This window comes from Amblyomma mixtum, chromosome 3 (assembly GCF_055824585.1).
Source record: "Amblyomma mixtum isolate Tamu chromosome 3, ASM5582458v1, whole genome shotgun sequence".
Classification (NCBI taxonomy): domain Eukaryota; kingdom Metazoa; phylum Arthropoda; class Arachnida; order Ixodida; family Ixodidae; genus Amblyomma; species Amblyomma mixtum.
This window is the reverse complement of record NC_143014.1, coordinates 116,276,427-116,304,131: the sequence shown is the minus strand read 5'-3', so window position 1 is coordinate 116,304,131 and position 27,705 is coordinate 116,276,427. Positions and strand designations below refer to the sequence as shown.

The 27,705-nt window shown below is 45.5% G+C and overlaps 1 protein-coding gene and 1 pseudogene across 1 annotated transcript in view; one reads left to right on the top strand and one right to left on the bottom strand.

Annotated features, from left to right (window-relative positions):
* LOC149351505 (diacylglycerol O-acyltransferase 1-like) overlaps nt 1-27,705 on the top strand; it is a 68,363-nt gene that overhangs the window by 10,671 nt on the left and 29,987 nt on the right. The gene's annotated exons all lie outside the window — the stretch shown is intronic.
* LOC149351506 (uncharacterized) lies at nt 1,315-2,347 on the bottom strand (annotated as a pseudogene).

Genomic DNA, 27,705 nt, shown 5'->3' with positions numbered 1-27,705 from the left:
AATAAATAAATTAAAAAAAAATCCCCTGTGCCCCTTGGTTTCTGTGGCTGTTGGCTTCTGTCATATTTATAACGAGCCCCTCATCCCCTTCCCTTATATATATATATATATATATATATATATATATATATATATTGGGCATGTTCAGATAAGAACGATAATCGAGGTCCCATGACCATTTTTTGTTTTCAATGAAATTTTTATATATGATGGGAAAATATGTCCACACAAAGGAATGAACCTTAGTTTTGCAAGAATCTTTGTAGTTTTCTCGGAAAAAAATCGCATGTCACAAGAGGTGGAGAATGTCGTTTTTGGCACTTCGCAAAGTTGCAAGTTTGAAGCCTCATTGCATGCACAATAAATTTTTTCCGCACATCAGAATTTTCTCAGGAATCTTTGTAACTTTTACATTGAGAAAAAATACAAAAATTTTTTCTTGCTCTTTCAACCTTTCGAGTAAAAAATTGCAAACTTCGCTTCTGGAGCTATGCGGTGCAAAAAAGGCACTTTTCAGGGCAGCCTTAGGGCAGGATGCCTAAAGATCTCACCCCTGAATATTTTTCTCAGTATTTTTCAGCTATTTTTACTCACCTCAGGCAAGTTCTGTAGCTCTAGACTTGACAGATATTTTTCAATACTGCCTCAAAATTGGCCAAAGTTCAAAAACGTCAAAAAAGTGACTACTTTGACTTAGATTTAAAAAAAAACACCACCATCGAATTTTGTTAACATTTGCCTGAATAATTCTCAATGCCTGATAAGTTTAAGGCACTATAAAAGTGTTGCATTATATTGTTTTAAATTACAAAAATAAACACAAAACTGAGTTCATGTTTTTGATATATATAGAATTGCTTATTACTGCTTCTTAGAAATAGTAGCTGTCAAAAATTGGATTTAGCACTCAGTGAACGTGGTTAAATTTTATTTACCACAATATCCGAACCATTCTTAATGCTTGTAGACCTTCTATTCGCTTGTTTGCGGCGCTCTTAATGCATCAGAATGGGAATAAATTCGCTATTTCGCCTGATGTCTCAAGAGCTGGCTGGTGGCAGTCAAATGTTTTTTGTATTCTCTAATTTATTCATTGTACGGTCCATTGGTATATATACTCGATTCTTTAAAAATAATAGACCATTAGGAAAATTTTTATATATAAAAGTTATTAATGCGTTTCTGAAGTCGGCGTTTACAAACCTGCATCTATTTAGCTCTGTGTTCAATAGTTCTACAGGGCACTGTCAGGAGACAAAATGTCGTCTCCTGAGGGGAACAATTTATCTCCAAGGTTTTTAATCAGGAGGATTTCTAATCGGGAGGCAATTTACCAATGGGATGCCGCTTCATGTGCAGATCGCAATTCTGAAAATTGTAACAAGAAATAAACGGGAGCAGTTGACTTCGGTTTCCACACAGTAGATTGTCCAGCACGAAGCACAAACCAAATCACAGTCTCTTCCACTCAGAAGCAGCGGTGGAGGCCACGTTGGATGCACTGCCTTCAGTTGACTGAACGTATTTCCACAGGTGGAGCGTCTGAACTCCAGGCACTTTCTTTGCCAGTTTCTATTTTTCCTTCTTCATTTCGCGAAAGTATGCCAGCTTCCTCGGTGGGAGCTCCAGAATGGTGGTGTCCTTTAGCGTTCCTTGAATTGCGTCTATGAAGCCTCTGGCTGTGTGTATGGCCTCACTTGGAGGCTTCCGCAAGTAGGGGTTGGACCGCTCAATGTTTCACTAGCCCACCAACGCCGTCGCAAGCATTTTTGCTCTGTCCAGTGGCCGAAAACATCCATTTTGTCTCTTGACATTCACTGCTTTGCAGCTCATGATACTGATATCTATTCCTATAGTGAGCGTGAGCCCCGTCGCTCATATATATTATCATGGTCTAGATTGGCGCATTGTCATCAAGGTGTGCTTTGAATTTCGACAGAGTCAAGCATGCATGAGCTGAATCATGAGACATACCGTCGGAAATAACAGCTTAGTTCCGAGTCGATTTTCATGACGTGACAGCGTAGGTAAACACGGTTACCTGCTTTTTCTGCCAATGGTACGCTCGTGCTGCGTCTGGAAGCACAACTGTCCAGTTTTCGGCGAAATCAAAATGCAAAGCAATCCCACCTCCCTTGCAGCTGTGTTTTTCTTCATGTACTGCTCTTGCTTGCACAGATCTAATATAGTTTTGGGGAATCAATTTCATGGCCATTCTTAGAAATTTACTCATAAACGATGAAGCGGTCAGAGTTTCTTTACCTAGCTCACCGTATTCAAATGCAGCAATCAACACCTCGTCCTCGCTGCTCATTTCAAAATTTTCCAAAGTGAAAATGCCACCATGTGGACAGTGTCACAATTCCTGAAGAAACATGACGCAGCATCACACCATCGAGCATCCCAAAACAACTTGAGGAACCCTGAAATTGAGGCCATACACATAGCCAGAGGCTTCGAAGACGCAGTTCAAGGAACTCTAAAAGAACATCACCATTCTGGAGCTCCCACAGAGGGACTACGTTCAGTCAAATGAAGGCAGTGCATCCTACGTGGCCTCCACCGCTGCTTCTGAATGGAAGAGACTGTGATTTGGTTTGTGCTTCGTGCTGGAAAATATACTGTGTGGAAACCGAAATCAACTGCTGCCGTTTATTTCTTGTTACGATTTTCTGAATTGCAGTCTGCACATGAAGCGGCGTCCGATTGATAAATTTCCTTCCGATTAAAACTCCCCCTGATTAGAAACCTTGGCGATAAATTGTTTTCCTCAGGAGGCGACGTTTTGTCTCCTGACAGTGCCCTTTAGAACCATTGAACACAGAGGTAAATAGATGCAGGTTCGGAAACGCTGACTTCAGAAACACATTTATAACTTTTATATATAAAAATCTTTCTAATAACCGAGAAATGGTATAATATTTTTAAAGAATCGATTATATATACCAATGGACCATACGATGAATAAATTAGAGAATATAAAAAGATTTGAGCGCCACCAGCCAGTTCTTGAGACATCAGGCGAAACAGCGAATTTATTCCCAATTTGATGCATTAAGAGCGCTGCTAACAAGGGAATAGAAGCTCTACAAGCATTGAGAATGGTTCGTATATTGTAGTAAATAAAATTTAATCACGTTCACTGAGTGCTAAATCAAATTTCTGACAGCTACTATTTCTAAGAGGCAGTAATAAGCAATTCTAGATGTATCAAAAACATGAACTCAGTTTTGTGTTTATTTTTGTAATTTAAAACAATATAATGCAACACTTTTATAGTGCCTTAAACTTATCAGGCATTGAGAATTATTCAGGCAAATGTTAACAAAATTCGATGGTGGTGTTTTTTTTTAAATCTAAGTCAAAGTAGTCACTTTTTTGACGTTTTTGATCTTTGGTCAATTTTGAGGCAGTATTGAAAAATATCTGTTAAGTCTAGACCTTTATAACTTGCCTGAGGTGAGCAAAAATAGCTGAAAAATACTGAGAAAAATATTCAGTGGTGAGATCTTTAGGCATCCTACCCTAAGGCTGCCCTGAAAAGCGCCTTTTTTGCACCGCATAGCTCCAGAAGCGAAGTTTGCACTTTTTTACTCAAAAGGTTGAAGGAGCAAGAAAACATTTTTGTATTTTTTCTCAATGTAAAAGTTACGAAAAGTTCCTGAGAAAATGCTGATGTGCGGAAAAAATTTATTGTGCATGCAATGAGGCTTCAAACTTGCAACTTTGCGAAGTGCCAAAAACGACATTCTCCACCTCTTGTGACATGCGATTTTTTTCCGAGAAAACTACGAAGATTCTTGCAAAACTAAGGTTCATTCCTTTGTGTGGACACATTTTCCCATCATTTACAAAAATTTCATTGAAAACAAAAAATGGTCATGGGACCTCGATTACCGTTCTTATCTGAACATTCCCATAATATATACAGTATATATATATATACACCGGGTGTCCCAGCTAAATGTAACCAAACTTTTAAAAAAGGCGAAGTGTCCTAGTCCAGTGAAACCAACTCAGGGTTGTTCATAGTCGCGTGCCCTAGTCTTGAGTATTTTTTCGCTCTTCAAAGTTAATTAATTACTGAAGTTTAATTAGCTAACTTTTTAATTATTAACTCCAGGAAGAAAGTGTCAATGCAAAAGTTTTAGATCACCTCGAAAAACCGCTATTAGTGCTGTTTCCGTCAAGTTACGATTTACGTAGCTTCATTTATTGGCCTTAAAAGAAAGTTGTCACGTGACCAGCCGCTCGCTCGCGTCTCTGCCCCAATGCGCACCCAAACTCTCATCGAGGAGAGGACTCCAGAAAAAATGGATTTTATTCTTTAAGGCGCGTCTTGGGACGTTGAAGTGGCACAGTTGTCATGTGGAATCTTTTTATTATTGTGCGGGTTATGGTTAAAGGCTGGTAAAAAAACTACTTTACGTAAATATTAATTTGCTGCAAATGTCTCAGTAAGCTGTTTCTCAAAGCGATCTACAACTTTTCCATTGACACTTTGTTCCTCAAGTCAATAATTAAAAAGTTAGTTAATTAAGCTTAACTAATTAGTCAACCTTGAAGAACGAAAAAAATACTGCATACTAGGTCACGCGACTCTAAACAACCATCATTTGGTTTCGGACGGCTAGGACACCTCGTGTTTTTTAAAAGCTTGGTTACATTTAGCTGGGACACCTGGTATATATATATATATATTTTTTTCTTCTGCTTTTCTAATCACTTATCTTTAAGCGACAACATATTCAGTAATATTCTTACTTGATAAACACCACAAAAAAAAAAATCATTACCAAAAAAATCCCCTGTGCTCTTGGTTTCTGTGGCTGTTGGCTTCTCTCATATACAGGGTGTTTCACCTAAGACTTTCTGCAATTTTTAAAAATAAGCTATTTGAATTAGATGTGCGCTTTTTCTGGCATAGCATTGTCAGTGGTGTAGTACATCAAAATTCAACTAAGACGTGCTAACTAGCAGGCTTGTTAACCAATATTTATTAGTTAACTTTTAAACTATTACTGTTGGGCTCCTTAATTATTGACAGGCATGTAGCCCACCGTAAGTAATGTCCATATCCGTTTTTAGAATTTCGAGAACGCGATTATCCTCAGCGCTGTGGCCCAACAAATTTTGGCTATTTCGACGAGTTAGGTTCACTGGAGAGGTTGCTTTGCCTGCAAGCTTCTCAAATCGCATGCATTTTGGCGCGATGTAGGCGAAATTTGTTGGGCCACAGCGCCGAGGATAATCGCGTTCTCGAAATTCTAAAAACGGATATGGACATTACTTACGGTGGGCTGCATGCCTCTCAATAATTAAGGAGCCCAACGGTAATAGTTTAAAAGTTAACTATTAAATATGGGTTAACAAGCCTGCTAGTTAGCACATCTTAGTTGAATTATGATGTACTAAACCACTGACAATGCTATGCCAGAAAAAGCGCGCATCTAATTCAAATAGCTTATTTTTAAAAATTGCAGAAAGTCTTAGGTGAAACACCCTGTATATATATATAGGGTATATATATATATATATATATATATATATATATATATATATATATATATATATATATATATATATATGTATATATATATATATATATATATATATATATATATATATATATATATATATTACCGGGGTTTAACGCCCCAAAGCGACTTAGGCTATGAGGGACGCCGCAGTGAAGGGCTTCGGAAATTTCGACCACCTTGGGTTCTTTAACGTGCACTGATATCGCACAGCGGGCCTCGGATGAAATTTCGCCTCCATCGAAATCAGACCACCGCGGCCGGGATCGAATCCGCGTCTTTTGGGCCACCAGCTGATCGTAATAACCGCGCTGAGCCACCGCGGAGGCTTATCAGTATATGGAGGTCTCATGAAAGCCGGGGACTCACCGCAGCTTCTCTTGGCTTACTGAGTTTCCCGATTCGCCCCCTGCAGGTACCAAAGGCGCATTCGCCGCAATGCGTCGCCGCAAAAGCGCAGCTGCTACTTCGAATGAGGGTGTCGTGGGCCGAGTCATAATAAATCAGTCTAACAAGAATTAGTAATGGTCATAATGGAATGGCGCCGCTAAGTGATTCATTTTCAATAGGCTCTGACGTGTTCCGATGGCGCAAAACAAGCTTTGAAAGGAAGGCGATGGTTCTGGACGTCATCTGTAATTGCGCCATCTGTTCTGCGTCACAAAACGTGCGTAATGCGCGCTGCTCCTTCGCATGTCGAGCACACGCTCCAAAATGCGGCGAACAATTAGGAAGCGCTCTGCACGCAGGAGAATTCCGGGTAAGGAAAGGTGCTCACATATCGAAAGTAAATGTGCACTCCGAGAGTTTTATGTGTCCGAAGGATCTGGTAGTTCCGTGCTCTATTACTGAATGTAATCAACTTTTTAGCTTGGACATGATCTCCTGAACAGATGTAGCGCGCGCAGGACGCTTTTAGTTTCTTTTTTTTTTTTACCTAACCGGGCTGTCAGCAAAGCATCCGTTTATTCCCCTAGTGGACCTGTGACTGACGCGTGTGCAGTGATGTTGGGTAACTGCATATGTGTACATACAGTCCTTGCAACGAGTCGCGCACAGCATGGTGGTTCAGGCAAGCCAGTATCTTGTAATACCCATCCTTTCGACGTTATGCTCAACCTCTAGCTACTCCTATAGGGGCAACTTCACGTATAGTCGGCGTACTTCTGGCTGTGCGGTGGAAATATCTGATGCATTTCGCAATTGAGAAACTTATCTGGACGTTTTTAGTGCTTTTCTGGAGCACGCCGATCGGTCATTTTGAAGGATTATTGATCCTCAGAGAACTTCCCGGGCAAAGGAAGCACTTACGTTCTAACGTTGGGTCGTTCTCTCTCTCTCTCTCTCTTTTTTGTCTTCTGGCAATGCGTAAAAGTCCGCGAAAATCCTGCCTAGGACACTAAACGACAGTCACGCTGAGCTCAGCATGGAACCCGTCCTGTTTATAAATTACTTTGAAGCTCCGAATCCGAATCGATATATTCGGATTATGCAGTGCTTAGATTTTTAAGGTTCAACTAGACTCTACGAAAAACACTGCATTATCTGGCACCCCCGATAGTTAGAGTATCCTCACTTATTTTACAGTGTCATCACGAGCTCATAAATGCTGTGACCAGATGAATGGAAAAACTAGCGAGAGAAGATAACGTGCAGATTTATCTTTGTCATTCTTGAAACTGACGCTGTGTGGCGCCAAAAGCCATGGTCCGAGACAATAGGTGCCGTAGGCGCGTATATTCGATATGGTGCCGTGCCGCGAATGGCTAATGCGATGTCAGTAAAACGCCAGATATGCGCTCACATCGCGTGACAGCGTAGTTCACGCTGTTTCGACACGCCGACAAGAAAACTACAGCACTGGGCAACGTTTTGAGTTGAGGGTTCATAGCTCGAGTCGAGTCACGTCGGTCCTGTTCCGCTCTGGCGTTCCATGCCTCCCGGGAGCGCGCCGCCCGTTCCTTATTCGCGAGACAGTCACAATTATCGGCTGTTTCTTTTCCTCGAACACACCGCGCCATGCTTCGTTTTCCTCGGAGTCTGTTGTTTCCTTTGTGTTGATAAATGGAGGGCGTGCGTTTTTGTCGTATCGGACGAGAGTTTTTCCTCATTCCTCGAGATACCTCGCTCAGTCACCGCCGGAAGCAAACGGCAGGGGTCACCGCATGTCGCCTCTGTCTTGAAGAGGCGACACGCGGCACCAATTGAGGCGCTACCGAAGGAATCATCTAGCTTTGCGCAACGTATTTATTGGGTCATGAAGAAAAAAAATTCCGTTTTCGTAACGCTGACGCTACACATGAGCACTGAAAGTCAGATGACTGTATGGCTTTGCACCCAGCGCGTAATCCAATAATAATCCAAATGCGGCACATTTAAACGGAGAGACAAACCAGGGTGCGCCGAAACCCGGGAAAACGTATCAAACACACTGCGGTCCTTGACCCGCTGGAAGGTTTTAAAATGCAGCTGACGGACGAAATGCGTCACTAAGCATGTATAGCTCTTGTCAAAAGAGTCCGGCCCGCAAGGTTCACTTTCGAGAACATTGCACGGGCTCGAGCCGACCCGAGTGCCCGGGCCTGGCCTGGCCCGCGGGCTGGGCCGGAACGGCAAATGCTCTCTGCGGCCTGTGCCGCCGGGCTCGGGCCTGTAGACAGACAGGCTGTGTTCGGCTGTTGATACATTACTGCAGGGTGAAGTACACAGGGGTCGTTCTAGCAGCGACACGGATGAAACAGGGTCATGGCGTCAGCTCAGAAAAAAATTACTCAGCTCTTATTTACTTCTTTTTGGAGCCTGCTATCGCTGCATTTTCCTAGATGGAGAAAAAGAACAAACGATACTCTTTTATATCTTTGACTGTTACCGGGACGTCTCAGAAATGGAGTCTCGAAAGCATTACAAGTCCCATTGCGAGAAAAGCCAGCGGCTTGTGTGTGCCGTGTGTGTCTCTGTGTGTGTGTGTCTGTCTGTGCGTGCATACGCGCGCGCGTGCGTGTGTGTGTGTGTGTGTGTGTGTGTGTGTGTGTGTGTGTGTGTGTGTGTGTGTGTGTGTGTGTGTGTGTGTGTGTGTGTGTGTGTGTGTGTGTGTGTGTGTGTGTGTGTGTGTGTGTGTGTGTGTGTGTGTGTGTGTGTGTGTGTGTGTGTGTGTGTGTGTGTGTGTGTGTGTGTTAATGACGTGATCAAGCGGCCGTATGACGCACAAAGATAGCCGAGCATCGTCAGTTCAGACAATCACGCTCATGCCGTTCGTGTATACATACTCGCCACACGCCGACCTCCATGTGGGGCCAGTTTTCCTGACATTCATACCAAAATTGTGACGCAACCGTTCGTCGTAAAGCGTTCCGAATGGTGTCATACGATTTCTCGTTGCATGTAACTATGTGCTAGTCAAGTTGGAGGCTAGCTTGCGACAGGGATTCGAACCGACGACATGTGCACCTTCAATTGCATGCTTCCCAGACTTTCGTATCAAAATTGTGATGCACCCGTTCTTCGAACGGCCGCTGACCCGAAAGACGCGGGTTAGATCCCTGCCGCGGAGGTCGCATTTCGATGGAGGCGAAATTCTAGAGGCCCGTGTACTGTGCGATGTCAGTGCATGCCGAGGCGGTCGAAATTATCGAAAGCCGTCTACGGCGTCCCTCATCGCCGGAACTGCTTTCGGATGTTAAACCCCATCAATCAACGAACTCCCCGCTCCAAGGCGCACTATTCTCTCAACAGACTTAGTTGAACGAGCCGGTTCTGCATGGCCATCGACCATGCGGCTCTTCCAGAAGCTAGTAAGTCCAGTCAGCACTAACAGATCGCACGGAATCCCGGAGTCCTCCAGGGCACACGAAGCATGCTTGTACGGCTGGGGAACAAGCGGGGTTATGTATAGGTAGTGTGGCCTTTTCACGTAAAGTGGAATATTACTACTGTATACTAATGATAATGTGTGTAATTATAGAGGACCGCTGGCTGCTATCTCGTCATACCCCATAAGGCGGAGCTTGAGTGCTCCCCTAATTTTGTATTACCGCTCACGACTGTGCATTTGAAGACTCATAAGAACCTGTATGGAAGGACCTTCATTCGATGGCTCGACGGGCGGCCGTCTGTTTTAAGATAGTCTTTGTCTACCTTCGCCTCCCAAAAACACGTCTATACGCTACGAGGAGCGCCACTGGAGAAGATCATATTGATTTAGGACACTTCGGGTCTTCAATCCCATACTGCGTAATAAACAAGCGCTTTTGCATTTCGTCTCCGTAGAAACGAGGCCAGTGCGGCCATGAATTCCATCCGCGAAGCCATGCTCATCAAAAAAAAAAAAGAGAGGGAGAAATGACGTTGCTATGGCTTCGAGAACGGGCTAATATTTAGGCATCATGGACTGTAAAAAATGGCTGATTAAAAATCTAGACGTAACGTAAAATTTATTGCGCGTGTATGCAACCCTTTTCATTTGGCTCTTGGAACTTCGGCGATATTCACAGACAGGATCGCTGTTCAGAAAACCGAGCGGACGAACCTGCTTCATCTTATCTTCTGTTTGTGTTTACCAAACCAATTATTTCAAGTGTTATTGCGATTTGAGCGCCTTTGCCGGCCAGTTCTTTACTTGTGAAGCAGGAGGCTACTTGCACACAGTGAGCTGTTTACCTATTGAGCTGCTGCGAGACCGGGCCCGGGCCCGGGCCGGGCCCGGGCTCAGCAGAAATAATGTAGCGGGCCCGGGCTGGCCCGAGCTTGAAGCCATGGGCCTGGGCTGTGCTCGGGCTTTTTGAGTCTCGGGCTCAGGATGGGCTCGGGCTGGGCTCGGTAGGAAGTCTGAGTTAGGGTAAGTCTTGTCCATGGAGGAAATGAAAAAGAACAAACTTTAATGCGTCTGCAAGAAATAAAAATAAACACTTCATCAAGGGCGACGCATGCATATTATGCGCAGTATCCACATTTCGTGAGTGCGAATTTCAGCCATTCCTAAAGTGACGCTGATTGCTTAAAGCCGACAGATGTTGCACAAGCTGTACCGGCTGAAATACGGCTTTTCATCAGATGATGGTTTAGAGCCGCCTATGGTGCACGACGTTCGAAGGAGCTGTGCCCTCCAGTTCGGTCGCCGTGTGGTTTACGACAGTGCAGACTTTGTGCGTTTGGCACCCCATATGAGAAGCAGCATGTTCATATTCGAAGATGGACGTCGGCAGTCGATGCAGAGATAATGACCGTCGTCTCCAGAACACTTTATTTCATTTCTTGGCGTTCGTGCTGCCCTAAGGGGCCAAATGTGCGTTGGCTCCACAGCACCGTACGCAGGGGGTTAGCCGCCCCGGCTCAGTGGATGAGATCATGGGTTCAGTACAAGGTCGTGTCGGCGTTTCATGGATCGGGAGAAGAATCTGCGAGTGCTAATGTTTCGAGTACATTGAAGAAACCCAGGCTTTCAAAATTAATTCGGGCCTCCACCATGGCTCTGTGGTTATGGTGCTCAGCTGCTGACCCGAAAGATGCTAGTTCGATCCCGGCCGCGGCGGTCGAATTCTGACGGAGGCGAAATTCTAGAGACCCGTGTACTGTGCGATGTCAGTGCACGTTAAAGAGCCCAGGGGGTCGAAATTATCCGAAGCCCTCTACGGGGTCCCTCATAGTCTCAGTCGCTTTGGAGCGTTAAACCCCATAACCCAACCAAGAATTAATTCGGAGCCCTCCACTGCGGCGTGCCTGATAACTTTGTTGCAGCCTATAGATAAGCACGCAATCTGCTTTACAATATGCTTTTCATAGGCTACTGCCTTCACTGACTGGACATGTAGAAGCGATGTTTTTTATCGCAGTGAAGTAAATTTCTGAATATTGCTGCAAGCGGACTTTTTCCAGTCACAACCATTTCTTTAAGCACACTATGAAGACGCAGTGACGTTCAAAGAGAAAGAAACACTTTTTAAAGGAGAAAGTGTTTCTACTTGGCTGACACCACTGCGAATGGCGACAGAACTTAATTGTGCGCGCTGTAAAAGCTACAGAAAATTCCCGGTTGCTCGAAAGACGGTTGCAGCAACCAGGTGAAAGCACACAGTGGCAGCTGTCAGCGTGAACACTTTGCGCGACGCGCGAGACGTGTCGAAGCCTATTCCCGTCGCCCACGTCATACGACGCGGCACAACTGGCCGTGTGACGCAGAAAAGCTGTTCTTCGCGGCCGTTGATGCGGGCACACGTTCTTGCAGCTTACGTGCGGCGCATAGCACTCTTATATGCAACCTCTTTTTTCTTTTAGCGGGGAAAGGGAATGACTGCTACTTCTAACGATACTTTCCTCCCCGGTATCTCCCCGGGTGATTCGTAAGGAGGAATCACTGAGAAGATTTAATATTCAGTATCTTTATTTTCTATGTGCAAATAAATCATAGTATGAATTTTGAATAGTATGAATGAATGAACAAGAACAATGCACTAGAAGGAAACCGGTCTAGGCCTTCACTTGGCTTGTATGACCGTGCCTTGTGATACACATGGTGACTGCAATGAAGACATAGTGACTGAAACGCACACACAGCGATCCGTGATAATATGGTCCAGGGAAAAAAATTCACTAACAAGGGGAAGAAAACTATGGTAGAAATAGGTAGGCCCATTCAAAATAACAAAGAATAACTTAAAAGCACTAAAACTAACGACGCCAAAAATTTTCTACAACGTTAGCTGTAAATTCACCATTCGTTTTTGAATAATCCTTTCAGATTGCTTTTAGATGTAGCGCAAGAGATCGCATCCGGCGACTGTTCCTGGCGTAGAGATTCGATTGTTTGCGGACGACTGCTTGCTGTACCGAGATATTACATAATCTAATCAGCAGATTGACCTCAACACCTCTCTAACATCCTTGCATGGTGCCAGAAATGGGACATGGTCTTAAACAAATAAAAAACAAACTTCTTTCGCGTGACACGTAAAAAAAATATTTTTGACTACAGGTATCATCTCGGACAAACACTACTACAGGAAGTTTCCAGTTTTAAATACCTAGGTGTAACATTAACTAAAAATCTGTCCTGGAATTTCCATGTGGAAAATATCTGTTCGTCCGCCTTTCGCAAACTATGTTTTTTAAGCAATAAACTTTCCAAAGCCCCCCCTCAGGTTAAACTTCTCGAGTTTAACTCACTAATCAGGCCTAAGCTCGAATATGCATGCGTGGTGTGGGATCCTTATACTACTACCAATATTAAGAAAATTGAAAGAATCCGGAGAAAAGCCGTAAGATTTATTTATTCTAAATTGTCACCTTTTCATTCTCCGTCTGAGCTAATGAAATCTAACCGTATCCAACCTCTTGAGGTAAGAAGAAAAAATATTCGGCGAGAATTTCTTTCCTTGCTCATAAATAACAAATTGGCGCTTGACCCTGCACCCTATTTATCGTTTTTAGCTACACGCATCACACGTCACCATCATCCCGGTTCACTTACCCCGTACATTACTAGAACTGACACTTTTAGATTTTCCTTTTTCCCGCGTACCATCAGCGAGTGGAATTCTCTGACACGATAAAATGTAAGCGCATAGTCATCCTGCATGCCTTTTTTTTTTAGTTCTTCTTTTTATTTTACTAGTTGCCCGTGTATCTGTGTTATCTAATATGTATTTGTTCTGCTTGGATCTGTAACATGACCTGCAGTATGAAAAATGAATAAATAAAGAAAGATATTTGCAGTTTGTAATACTGGGGAACTGTAGGCTACGTTTAAAGAATATTTTTTTTTCTAATGCTGTCGACCCGGAATCTACAACGATCTGTACAGTAGGCAAGTACAGTAATGCCACATCTCATCAAATTGTTAGCCAAAAAATGCAAAATAATTTTCTTACAGATAGTGGTACAAAGCATTTGATGTTGAACAGCAACCATTAGCTATACTGACCTAAATTTTGAGTAACGTTGCCAGAATAAGTTCCTGTAGAAAGATATTCCCAGGTTTTTAACACATTCCACATATTCAACGGGCGAAAATTTACAAGAAACACAATTCGAGTAATGTAAATAAATAAGAATGTTCATTACACAGTCTTTAGTGGAGATCGAGAGCAAACAAGTTGTGTTTTTTGGCACCGACAACATTTGGATTGTCAGTGACCCAACGCATTACACTGTACATGTCATTTTGAAACATACCACTGGCCGTTTTGCAAGAAAGATGCTTTGCCAGTAACGCAGTGTCGTCTGCATATTGGAACATCGAACATTTAGAAATTGCCAAATTGAATTTATTAACGAAAATAATTAAACAATGGCGGCGATAAAACTGACCCCTGAGACACACCAGCATTCGGCGACAACGTACGACTCAAAACACCCCTTAATTCGGAGCGACTGCTTGAAATGGATTGCTCAGGTAATTTTAGAGAATTTCTAAAAGGCCCATGGAACCCCATAAAATGAAGTTTGCCTGACAGGGTGTAATGTTCAGGGTGTCAAACGCTTTCGCTACATCAATGAAGGGAACCGCCGCGGTGGCTCAGTGGTTATGGCGCTCGGCTGCTGACCCGAAAGACGCGAGTTCGATCCAGGCCGCTGCGGTCGGATTTCGATGGAGCTGAAATTCTAGAGGCCCGTGTACTGTGCGATATCAGTGCACGTTAAAGAACCACAGGTGGTCGAAATTTCCGGAGCCCTTCACTACGGCGTCCCTCATAGCCTGAGTCGCTTTGGGACGTTAAACCCCATAAACCAGCCAACCAACCACATCAATGAAGGTAGTGCACATTAAAAGATTTTGATCAAATGCGGTGAACAATTTAATGAAAAATTGCTCAAGGAGTGCAACCGTATACTCCCATAAAAAAAATCCGTACTGGCAATCAGTCCGGATAAAAATGTTATAAAGAAAAAAAAGACGGTGTGAAAAAATAAATTATTCGAAAACTGGGAAATTACATGTAAGAGAAATTGGCCGGTAGTTTTCGATTTTATTTTTCCTCTATGACTTGTATAGTTGAAATACAAATGCAGTTTTCTTGTGTTCGGGAATTTGGTCACCCTTCACGAAATCATACTATATGCAAAGAATAATATCTCTTGCCCATTACAATTTGTCCGAAGGACAAGGTCCAACATTCTTGGACAAAAATTTTCAATATTGGGAAACTGTAAAGTACTAATATAGAAATATTGACTGTAATACTCCGTTCTTCTGATACGTAGCAAAATCTTTCTTTTATAGTGTTTCCATTGCTCACATCGAGTATTTATGACTGCCATAGAAAACCGATGGGGAACGCGTTTGAGGAGAGCAAAAACGTTTATAGCAAAAAAAATGCAAGCCTGCCGACGGGAGATATATTGATTCTTATAGTGAAACCTTACAATATTATAAAAAATTGCGCTTATAAACTCTTTCCCTTTCAAAAATCAACTTGTCCAGAATTGTTGGGTGTGTGCGCGATAACATTCTATCATATTCAGGAGGCCTGTCCGGGTGAAAACTCAATTTAAAACCTTCCAGTTTACACCTAGAAATTCCAGGTAGAAAAGCTGAAGCAGATATAGACTGCATTAAACGTTTTGGAACGCTCTTACAAAGTGTCTGTTGAAAGCACCCGCCACAGCTGTCAGCGTCGGGCAAAAAGAATGAAAAAACAGAAGGTCTACTTTGACCTACACTTGTGTGATGACTTGATGATGACAGTGATAAATTTTTATGGCGCAAAGGAGCCTTTGGCCACATAGCGCTATGGCACAAGGTATTTCCGTTTACACAAGGGGGGGTGTCAAAGATTGATTTCCCAAGCATTTCACACCAGATAAGACGAGCACCAGGCCAGGGGAAAGCTTGTTCCTATTGTTTCACCGCTGGGTACCCGGCGGCACTGGGGATCGACCCCCGCACCTCCCGCATGCGAGGCGAATGCTCGACTAGGTCACCGCTGCAGTCTGAGGTGATTTGCCAAATACGATGTTTTGCTTGCACCATTCAAAGAATGCTGGAATACATGGAAAAAGCAACGCAACTAACTGGTACCACGAAGAAGGGCGACGGCCCTAATTTTTACCCAATTGTTTCGCAGACTTCAAACTTGTAATTAGAGACCTGGAGACTTGTATTACAAGTCTACAGACTAGCAGACGTAATAACTCTTTACCGATAACAGTATTGTTTATTGCCAACAGAAAATACAAGTACTACATACTGAGGGCCAGTCAAAACCTATGAATGCTTGCGCGACTGGGCTCGACAACGCCAGAAACTTACTGGCACATTGGCTATGCGGTTCGTATGAAGTACAAAATCACTTGCTGCACACTATCGAAATAGATCACAATGGCATATGAACACCGCTTCAGAACCTTACCAATATATCCAAAAAAGAATGTAATCCTGTTACTTTTAATAGGCAGTAGAAGCAAACCTTCATTTAGGTCCATTTCATTTTACCCTTAATTTCTTAAAAGCATTAGAATGGGGAGTGGCGTTTTCGCTTAAAGGGACACTCGGGGCAACTCCATGGAATTATTATTCTCGGTAAAAACTGGTCCTCTGGCTCCGTCTGCGTACGTTGACGATTGTCCGACAGCTAAACACGCATTCATCACTGAGAAAACGAATTTAGAAATTTTCCCGCCGCACGATTGAAACTCCAGTCGTCAAAACCGAAAAGTGCTCAATGATCAAAACATATTTATGGGAATGGCTGTGCACTAGTCTCTGGTATCCACGCGCAAAATTTGATGTAGACGCACGCATTTTACCTGCAAAATCGGCAGGCGGTGGCGACACTTTTAGTTCGTTTTGGGTGATAGTGGTCTTCGTTTTAGGTGATAGTGGTCTATTTGTAGTTGGAATGCCGTAGTCTATCGATACATGCCAGCTTAAATGTGTCCTCAGTGTTCCTTTAATATCGGTGGCTCACCTCCGTACGGCTTCTAAGTTAGATCGATAAATTTTTTGTATGTTCTACAGCCAGAGTGATCAGTATGAACTAAGTTTTCCGTAGAACACCATCAAAAGCGTAGACGCATCGACGTACCGAGCAGTCTGGATTTACTCCGCACTTTGCAGGACTTGTCGAACGTGAGGCCGTAGCGAACGCACAGTAAGTTGAACTAACCTCCAAGAAGTGACGTAATCCATCAATAAACATGACATCGCTTCACGCAGCGGTAACTCTTTCCGCATCTCGTTGCTCAGTTTAACCCACATCTCTGCTCAAGACGATGGACAGGCACGTGCCGTTACTTATGGTGGGCTGATAAGCGGCGCAGAGGGAACCATTAGATTTCTTACATTTCGTCACCGTGGCCTTCCGTGACAAAATGTAAGAACCGCGCGTTTTCGTTGCGCCCGAGGTTGCCGTTAGTTACATTCAACCATTAGCGGTACATCAACGGCAGACGCGTTGCGGAAGTTGACATAGTGGACTTCTAGGAGTCTGTCTGGGCAAAATGTAAACGAATGCCATAGGTACACCGTCCAGGGTGTCGACAGCGCAGGTGTCGCAAGCTCATCTGAAGTATAGCAGTGATCTCGTGGGGGCTGTACTTCAACGTCAAACCTATTGCTTCGGCACTTCAGTAAACGGCAACTCCTGCTGTCTTGTACTCTGCATGATGGCTTGGCTACGCAAATACACCCTCATCCGTTAACGCCCATCTGGAGCTTGGAGAGTCGCGCGCTGTGCTGGACGCACAGCTTCGCACGCGCCAAGACGCCGCCACAAATGCACGCATAGGTGGGTAGTGCGTGAATGAATATTACAGGTTTCGCTGCAGAATTCATACACGTGCTTGCGTGGGGGCGCATTTGCGCAGGCATGGAACTTGAACCTCCTCTATGGAGCCTATCCCGTGAAACCGTTCGGAACATTTTCAATGATGGTGGGAACCGACTATTTCTCAAATAAAGTGATGATCACTCACGACGAATTTTTCGTCATGCGTTGAGATGTGTATTCCCGACAAAAAGCGATAAATGCTGTATACTTATAAGAGCTTTGTGCCCGTAAAACAAGAACAGAAGTCGATCATGTGCTGAATGTATATTTCTAAATGTTGCACAATAACATATATCATAAACGACAAATTAATGAATTAAATTCACTAAACATGTATTGATCATAATTTACAAAAACGGATTTCATTTTTTTTTTGCTAAGCGTTCACTATTCATTAGCTCTAATGGCTGTGGCTCTTGTTTTTTAAAGTGCCCTCCGACAAACCACATAGTAGAGCGCGGTTTCGTTTCTAACAATATTAACGACGTTCCCTATCTTGTAATGTTTAATATTTACCTTCTCGCAGATGATTCTGTCATTTTTTAAAAGAAATAATATTAACGATTTTACCGTAGCAAATTGGTGTAATGCATACCTAATCAAGCTAGACGTTAAAAAATGAAAAAAAAATCATCTCTGTGTCTGGGCATTTGATCCTCTGACTCCCTCTTACCTGAATAGCAGTCCCTCAGAATCAAATAATTCAAATGAATACCTTGGAGTGCATATCATCGCAAACTGAACCTGGTCGCTTCATGTTCAAAGCATAGCAATAATTGCCCCACGTTAGGCTATTTACGTTCCAACCTTCCTGAAGCCACGTCCTCGCTCAAAGTTACTACTTGAACAGTCACTAACTCGGTCCAAGTTAGTCTGTGACGCCAGTGTGAGGACGCTCTCAAGAAATATAATAAACTCACTTGAGCTCGTTCGGAATAGTTCTGTTCGTTTCATTCTACCTAATTGTCATAGGTTAGCTGACATATTTGATTTTAATCTAAACTCTGCATTCCATCCCTGTAACTGCGCATAAAAATTTTCATTCTAAACCTTGTCTGCAAACGTTACCATCAACCTACACGGTGGATTCAGCTCATTTCTTACACTCAATGCGTATCCCACCGCATAGAGTCCGATCATCGATACAAAGTGAGCGTTGAATCATTGACCAACCAAACTTTCGTTCAGCTATTCATCAGTGAGTGCTAAGAAAGAACATCAGCGAGTGCTTTAGAGAAGGAGCACCAGCGCGTGGGAACCACAGTGTCAAGTTGCCGAACTGGCAATTGGGGAGGCGTGCAGGCAACGTGGCATTCGCGGCGTACCTCCCTGGAGCCTTTAAGCATTGCTGGCACACGAATGACGAACTCTCGCACAGCACTGAAAGATGATATACCTACATGGACCGTGTAAGGGATCGGTAGCGTTCGCGGGGGTCATCGGAACGCGGCTGGGGGCGCTCAAAGCGAAGCGTCTCCTATTTGGAACGCGGCCGCTCGCGAACGCGCCAAGAAGTACGGGTGTCCACCCCGCCCCGCAGTACCGATTCGCGCACGTGCTGGCACGAATGTCTATTTGTGTTTGTTTTTATTTTGTGGTGGAGAGAGTGCTCTACCTTACGGAAGCTGGAGGGCTGGCCATGCCCTGTATGAACCAATGATGTTAAGACCGCAACATTATTGGAAGCTACGGAATGTGGGCCGGGCCTTTAGGGCTTTAAAACTGGGCCCCGGAGCCGGAAGCGGGGTTCTGCGCTAAGGTGAGATGCTATGCATCTTCGGCTACGCCGAGTAGGGGCCTCCCCTAGTGTTAGTCAGTTCCACCCCTTTTGTTGTGTTGTATCTTTGTGCCGTTAATTTGTCTCGAGTGCCTGAACTTGTGTATCTATTGTAAATACTGTACATAAAATGTGAAGTGTTCGCCTTACCCATGCGTCTCAACTGAACACAAGACCGTCTCTGACGGGGCACCCCTGGTGCGAAGAGCTTCAGTCTTCGAGTTGAGACCAACCCGTCTCTGGCGGGGCACCCCTGGTGCAAGGAGAGTAGAAGAACCTGAAACTTTACTGGCGCAGTCGACAGGATCCTGCGGCCATCGGAAGACGGCGCAGGAGGAAGACTGAGGGCAGGGAGAAAGGCGACGGTCAGGCGACAGCAGCGTTCGAGAAAGGACCTGCGGAGAGACGGCGGCAAGGACGCAAGGACCACGGCAGTAGTCCAGCGACGCGAGACTGCGTCCGGTCAAGGATAAAAACGCGTCGACAACTCGACGGTCACCGGCGGGTCGCAGCAAGTGACGACAGTGGGCACAGGACCAGCGGCGTACGGCAGTTCATCGCAGCGTCCGGTGAAAGTGGCGGTGGACTGCGACGCCAAGGAGCTGGCAATGCGGATCGACGCATCGAAACTGTGAGTTTCCTTCGTCGCATTGTTAGCGTCCCTGTGCATGTATTCGAGCTGGTAGGACAGTTGAGGGATACAGACGGCGGTATGGAGAGTTATCCATGCCGGCCCTCACTCGATGTGAGGTACCAGGTTGAGTTAGCGAAGGCGCGCTTAGCGGACCTTCAGGCTCAACTTGCGAAAGTAAATGGCGGAAAGGCGCTGCTTCGTGAGGAAGAACCTCGGGAGGTTAAGTATGTCTTGAAGGTAATCGAAGCCAGACGCCAGCAGGTAGAGCTCGAGATTTTTAAGATCAAGGAGTCTAGGAGAGCTAGCCAACTAGCCAGGGAGAACTGCTCCGAGTCCCGAGCAGAGAGGTCGCCAGTGCTGGAAGGCAAAGGCACGTGCCTGTCAAGCACAGGAAAAGAAAACAGCCAGAGAGAAGTAAAAAGAGAGCCAGCTTTCCGCGAAACTGGAATCTCTCGTGAAGAAAGTATCCTGACGGAACGCAGTGTCGCGGTGTTAGAGGCGGTGAACGCGCACTCCGACGATCCAGCTGCGCAAGTTAGCTCTACCCCAAATGACACCAGGGACGCGGACGCGAGTTCAGGATTGTTGGAAATCACTCTAATTCCAAAAACGCGGTCTCAAGCGGACTGCGAAAAAGAGCAGTCGGTTCAGCGTGAAACGACCAGCGACGACAGACGTCAGACTGGCGAGCTAGGGATAGGAGGAGGTTAAACGTTGCCGCAACGGCACACTGTGCCAGGCATGTGACATGAAGCGCCACGTAGCACTATTGATGGCAAAGTCCTTTCATTTGAGGACAGGGAAATTCGTGGCGACTTGCCACAAGGCAAATTAGGATTAAGTGGCTGCGAAAGAGCGCAGGTAGCCTCAGAGTTATATGACGCCACGAAATCGGCAAGTGCCTATAATACAGGGAGCGTAAATTTCATTGCACGCCCGTGCAGGAACGGGGCAAATGGCTCCAAGCGAGGCGAAGCAACAGGAGGCAGGGGCGTGGCTTTCAAATTGAAAGTCGGTTCGAGGAACAGTACGCTCCGGGCTGCGGTATGTCAAATTAGATGTAGCAAAGCCGGCCGCACTGTTATAGTTAGACTGGACAAGGCTAATGTTCCTTACGCAGTACGCTGTTCGTACTGGTGCGCCGGAGAGAGCGTTCCCTTAGGGGCGTCGCATGGTCAAAGATTTGGACTTATCGAGGATCAGGACGTTGTTTTCGATCCTGGAGGGCAGCATTTTTTAATTCTTGCCCCGCTGTGGCACCAGCCTAATGAGCCGAGTGGCAGTTAGGCGTTGTGTTGAGACGCGTAGTGGCTCGAACGCACACAAGGACGCTCGGTGCGACTAAGGAGGCTCATGTGGCCACTTACGGACGTCGTGCGAGTGCTACTGAACGCTCTAGTTGCGAGTGTCGGTGTGTGTGTCGAGCAGGACGCGGGTGTGCATGCTGGTGAACTGGGTGCAACGCACCAACTTGGACGCTGTGTTACGGCGCACGGCAGGCATGCCACTGTGTGTATTTAAGTGTGCATTTTGCGTGATGTTGTGTTGGTGCCCGTGTGCATTTTGTTGTTTTTGGTTTTGTTGGTGCAACTGGTCGCAGCGCGACAGCTTGGACTTCGGTGAATGCGCTGGTTTTACAGGTGTGAAACGCGCATTTGAATGTGTACGTTTTGTTTATGTTATGTCACCCGAAGGGTAGTTTCGTGTCAGACACCGATCCCTTTTGTTTGTAATTCTAAAAGTGCCATTTGAGCCCTTTGTAGAATCTTGGGAAGGGCGTGTAAGGGATCGGTAGCGTTCGCGGGGGTCATCGGAACGCGGCTGGGGGCGCTCAAAGCGAAGCGTCTCCTATTTGGAACGCGGCCGCTCGCGAACGCGCCAAGAAGTACGGGTGTCCACCCCGCCCCGCAGTACCGATTCGCGCACGTGCTGGCACGAATGTCTATTTGTGTTTGTTTTTATTTTGTGGTGGAGAGAGTGCTCTACCTTACGGAAGCTGGAGGGCTGGCCATGCCCTGTATGAACCAATGATGTTAAGACCGCAACATTATTGGAAGCTACGGAATGTGGGCCGGGCCTTTAGGGCTTTAAAACTGGGCCCCGGAGCCGGAAGCGGGGTTCTGCGCTAAGGTGAGATGCTATGCATCTTCGGCTACGCCGAGTAGGGGCCTCCCCTAGTGTTAGCCAGTTCCACCTTTTGTTGTTTTGTCCTTTTGCTGTTTAATTTGTCTCGAGTGCCTGAACTTGTGTATCTATTGTAAATACTGTACATAAAATTTGAAGTGTTCGCCTTACCCCTGCATCTCAACTGATCACGAGACCGTCTCTGACGGGGCACCCCTGGTGCGAAGAGCTTCAGTCTTCTAGTAGGAACCAACCGTCTCTGGCGGGGCACCCCTAGTGCAAGGAGAGTAGAAGAACCTGAAACTTTACTGACCGCATCAAAACAATGTTCAAAACATGAAAAATGTCTCTTACGTGGACCGCGAGAAAATAAGGAGAGGACGCGTTTAGTTCACGGTTCATTTCAGGACGCGTTTAGTTCACGGTTCATTTGGTGCATATAAAATGCCGAGTATGAGAATATCGCTGAGACATCATTGAGAGACTTGTCATACTTCGTGAGCGCCTCTTGAAGTAGGGGAGGCCTGTGGTAGTGGAGTTTCACTGTTTCAAGACGCTCAAGTCGGAAAGCACTGTTCTTTTCAGAAAACTAGAATCCGGGTCGCAAAAATTAAAAAATCAAAGCAACAGCCGGCCTCCCAAGCACTTCAGGGGTAACTCCCGTGTCCTCTTTTCTTCCTTGCACCAGGGAACTTATGCCTCGCCTAAATACTTGAAAACCGTCATACTGGTAGATATGAGAAGAGAACGGGGCAAGTTTTAGTATGGTTTATGGGGGTTTAACGTCCCGAAGCGACTCAAGCTATGAGGGACGCCGTAATGAAGAGCTCCGGAAATTTCGACCACCTGGGGTTCTTTAACGTGCACTGATATCGCACAGCACACGGGCTTCTAGAATTTCGCCTCCATCGAAATTCGACCGCCGCGGCCGGGATCGAACCCGCGTCTTTCGGGTCAGCAGCCGAGCGCCATAACCACTGAGCCACCGCGGCGGCTAAACGGGGCAAGGAATGTGGCTTCGATAAAAAGGAACGACCCTAAGTACAATGCGCCTGTATTCCAAACCAACGAGAAATCGGGTCAGCAGCCGAGCGCCATAACCACTGAGCCACTGAGCACCGCGGCGGCTAAACGGGGCAAGGAATGTGGCTTCGAAAAAAGGAACGACCCTAAGTACAATGCGCCTGTATTCCAAACCAACGAGAAAAAAGAAAGCAATGTCGATTTCTTCACTTGAAGCTCGCGATCTTTTTTTTTTTCAACGGCAGCTCGAATTCGGCGTTTTTCGGTTTTCACCGATTCAAGGAGAACCGCCCCGGTGGTTATTTTTCGCTGTTTATCGGTATATACCGAAAATACGGAACCCTATGTGTGATCAATATTCTTACGAGTTGACAAAAGAGCGGCTTGAAAACGTTGCAGCCTTTTCATTCCAGGAGAACAGAGAGAGGTGCCCGCGATAGCTCCTTCATGCTTGCCCTCAAACTTGCCTCCATGATCGGAACGTATAGGCTTCGTAGCTTTAAGTGTGCAAGTCAAATTGAATGTGATCGAAAAACTTTTCTCATAGTGTTCTTGTTATCAACACATATTTATGGCGTATCTTAAAAAGTTTCGAAAAGCTCAATTCTATATCCGTGAAGAAAAATTATTTACAGCTGCAAGCGAAACATCCTCGAGCTCCCAAGCTTCCCTCCACAGCCGAGTCTACAAAAGCGTAGTTAAGGCTTGGGGGCACTTCACGCTGCAGACGCCATTTTAAATGTCTCCGTCGCTTCTCGGCTCTCGCCTGCTGCTTGCGAAGGCGATCCTGTTGTCGCTTCGCCGCAGCAGAAGCTCTGGACCACTTTCGTTTGGTCCTGGCTTTCGCAGATACCCCACGAACCTCTTTCCGCCGCTTTTGACCCTTTCGTCTCTTTGCATTGGTTCCTGTTTGAACGCGATTATTTTCTTCAGTGAAGCCTAGTTTCTCAACATTAAACGTTGACGACTACCTTTCGCAAGTGGAGCTACCACTCAGAAACTTTCTCTGGTGCGTTTTGGTTATAGCCCAGTTTGGAGCTGGGAAACGCTACACAAAGATGAAGAGGGCCAACAGTCATTGAAACATAGGAAAGCATAGGGGAATATTTCTACTTTTTAATGATTTGTGGTGGTCATAAATGGGAAATTAATACATTATTTCTTACGTGAAATGAAACTGATTAAAAAGTAGACGAAAAAATTGCTGGGGCTTAGCTTTGGTTAAGCCTAGGTAATTGCGAAAGCAATATCTTCTTGGGTACGCTATGTGTTTCGCTTATGGGTGGTGCATATTGCTAATGTCCGTGTGTACCCACGAAATGAAAGGCCATATAAGACGTTGGCGCCTGGATGTCTGTGGATGACGTCATACTACACGTTGCAACACACATCCATCACCGCAGCAAGGCCTGCAAGCTCTTGCAACTTGTATGACGTCAATCGCTTGCCGCCGTTCGCAGGTGGTCGACCGGCCGCGAAGTCTAGCTGCGGCGCGCTGAAGAGCCGACTTGGTGCCCCATCTCTCGCTCTGGTATGACGTCAGTAGTCACATGACCGACCATTGACAGTGAAGGGTAGGCTGCGGTACCGCGAAGAGGCGACACCTGGCGTAGTATTGCTTTCGCAATAAAAACACATAACGCTGGTGAGATCCGAACCGTCGACCTCCGCATGTCGCGTGCGGTGCTCTGCCAACTGAGCTACGACGGCGGCTGTCCAATCTTGGGCTTTGCATGTAACGTGACCATGAAAATATAGACCATAGCGACACTTTCTATAGCTTTTCCATAGCGCGACCATAGCGACCTCGACGATAGCGGCGGACGTAGGAACGTCCTCCTAAGTGCCATGTAGAACCTGATCGAACGGTGGAGGATGCAGCTGTGCGAGAACCCTCTGGAGCCTCTCCTATAGCATCAAGACTGCCAGAACCGAGGCCCTCGTTAAGTTTCGATCTGTTTTTTTTTTTCATGTTGCTTACATAATAGGCAATGGGTTCTCCATGGCATGTAAGAATCCCGATGCGATTTCATTTTACCGGTTATTTTCAACAGAGCCTTGCAAAGTGGAGACCGGGGCCAGGACGTACGGAAGCGAGTCAAGAGAATGCAGGTTCCGCAGGGCACGAAGTCCTTTTTCTTTGAGCTACACACCTGGAGCTTTAGAGCAACGAAATTTTTGCATGCCATGGGGAACGCATCGCTTAATATGAAAACAGCCTGAAACGACAGATCACGTTTTTATTTTTTACATTGCTGAGAGGGGTGTACTTTTGGGAGGTTCTCCAGAGAACAATCACAAGAGAGCTTCCTTCGTATTCACACGGTATTCTACCCTTTGCGGTAGAAAATGCGGACGGGCTTCCATTTGGCCTTATTATGCTGAGCGGTCTCCACTGTTTATGGCGACCCCTCATGGCTGTTTCTACTCTGATCCTGACGCGAGGCCCGCACGGCTGTATTTCTGAGAAAGTATATGCCGATTTGTTGAAGAGCAGAAGTCACCATTGTGTTTGTCGCTGTGGGTGTCTAGGGGGAACCCTTTGACAGACGTTGAAGGGTTTTAAATCTACAATGTCCGTCCCATAAGTGCTGTTAGTTTCCCTTTTGTTTCTTTCCGGCGTATTGTTTTTTAACGAGTGTTTACGGAAGTTCGGCCATAAATAAAATAAAAGTAATGAAATCTCAGCTATTTAAAGCGTTCCGGTGTCATCGGTTCGAATGCCGGTGGGACCTAAAATTATTTCCACTCTGTTTTATTTTCGGAAATTTTCTGCTGGTGTGGACGGACGGGTGAACGGACAAAAATTCACAGACACGGCGAGGCGAGGGTGCAGGTGTTAAATGCATTCCTGCATTAAAATTACAGCTCGTTCTATCCATTACTGACCTGGCTTCTTGATGTGCAGTTCTTTAAAAAAAAGTAAGCATACTTGTCCTTTTTTCTTCGTTAAGCCAGTGTGTTGGCACATTCATAGAGTGCTGCACCAGTCTGGAAGGTGCCGGTTGCAACGTCTCAGACAACTTGGCACGGCGTCCACCACCGGCGAATCCGCCCGAAGCATGTAGGAAATGCACGTGTGGCTCCGGGCTTCATTTTCTCCCCAAAGGCAGAAATTTCCTCGTCTGATGCCGGTCTGAATAATCACCATCGTCAGCACGTGGCGTTTTACGCACGAGGTCGTCGATGCTGTGCTCGTAGAGACTATGAGGAACCGAGGATCCGCACGCAGAAAAGGACGCAAGCGGTCGCATTTGGTGTTGCACACCTGGAAGCGAGAGCAAATGACCATGGCTCTTACTCGACGCCAGCTATACGCATGCAATCTGTTTTGCTCAAGGACGCGACGACAGCGGCGATGTGCTGGTAATGCCTGACGTCGTCTTCCTTCACGTTAACGCAATGCTATTGTACGTTGCTTGCAAGCGAGAAACAAGCAAGCTAATGTAAGATTTCCTCGCTTGCATTTGCTCGCAGAGCCATGAGGCGCTAAGTGACTGCGCTGTAGACATGTCGTGACTACTGATGCCTGACATTATCCGGGCTACAGACGCTGTTTCATGGCAGCACACGACAGGTACAGCTTGTTTTATGCCACCATACAAATCGCACAGAAGAAAAGGAAGTTCTTTCCGTGTAGCGTTTGTACACAAATAGGGATTATCTGATGAACATGCCAGATGTCTTCACAATATAAGCCCCTCCGTATTCTCATTTCGCACCGCTGCTTCTCTGCCTACGACTACTTGGATTCTGTTGAATGGATGAGCAATATTTGAGGGGTGCTTCAGTGTAGCTGTTGCTAACTTCATCACACAAGGGCTAGCTGGCTAGCTGAAATCAGTTTTGCTTTCGAAGTTGCAGTATCAAGTAATTGCGGTCGTTCCAGCATATCCAGGATAGTTTGGATTGTTAACACGAACTTGTTGATATACATGAAGCGCATATTCTAAGCATGGTCGAAAGCTGCAAGGATGGAATCAATTAATTATGGACTCTACCGGACGAACAGTCAATACCTGAAGCGGGGTGATGAGCTTGTTCCGGAAAGAGACCCTGTATAACGAAGCTGCATAAACAGGGCTAAAACTTCGACAAACTTTGCTTCTGCTCTTTGGTGAGCAGCGTTATAACGTTTTAGTTCAGCTTGAGTAAAGATGGGTTGGTGAATTTAAAAGTCGCTTTAGGGGGCACTGTGCATCGAGAGATAAATAGGAAGTTCTTCCAAGTAGTCGGAGACATATACTTTCAAACATAATGGGACCAGCGAACAAACATGAGAGCACCAGGAGAAGTCCACAGGACAGGGCTGGATTAACAAGGGAAGTTTATTGAAAGGCGGTCAACCCAGGAAACCGGAGAACTCATGCCTGTCAGGCTTCCGCACGTCCACGGGGATAGTCACCTAAAACAAATAAAACATGCGGAAACTGCAGGTGCATAATCCATTGACAAGATATTCTTTTTTTCCCTTTACACGTGCACGCTGTTTTTTAGCAGCCAAAGTTCTTTATCGTAAGCGACAGAGGCGGTGCACTGATGCACATGTCACTTCCTTGCAGTGAAAGGCTTCCAGTACCTCTCCTTTCTCTGCGTTTTTTTTTTCCTTTTCCAAATACCTAAAACTTGTCGAAAGCCGGCAGTCAGTCTTTACGTTGTCTACAATGACGCAGAAGCTTATTTTTATCTGACACATGTTTCAAGGAATTCTTGTGTTGACGCGTCTGGTCATTTGCGCATCTGCCGGTCTCATCCTTATGCACCGTTCCACAAGAGATGGGTATCTTGTACACGAAACGTGTACAAGATACCCCTATACTTTGTTCAATATATGCGAAACCCGATAAG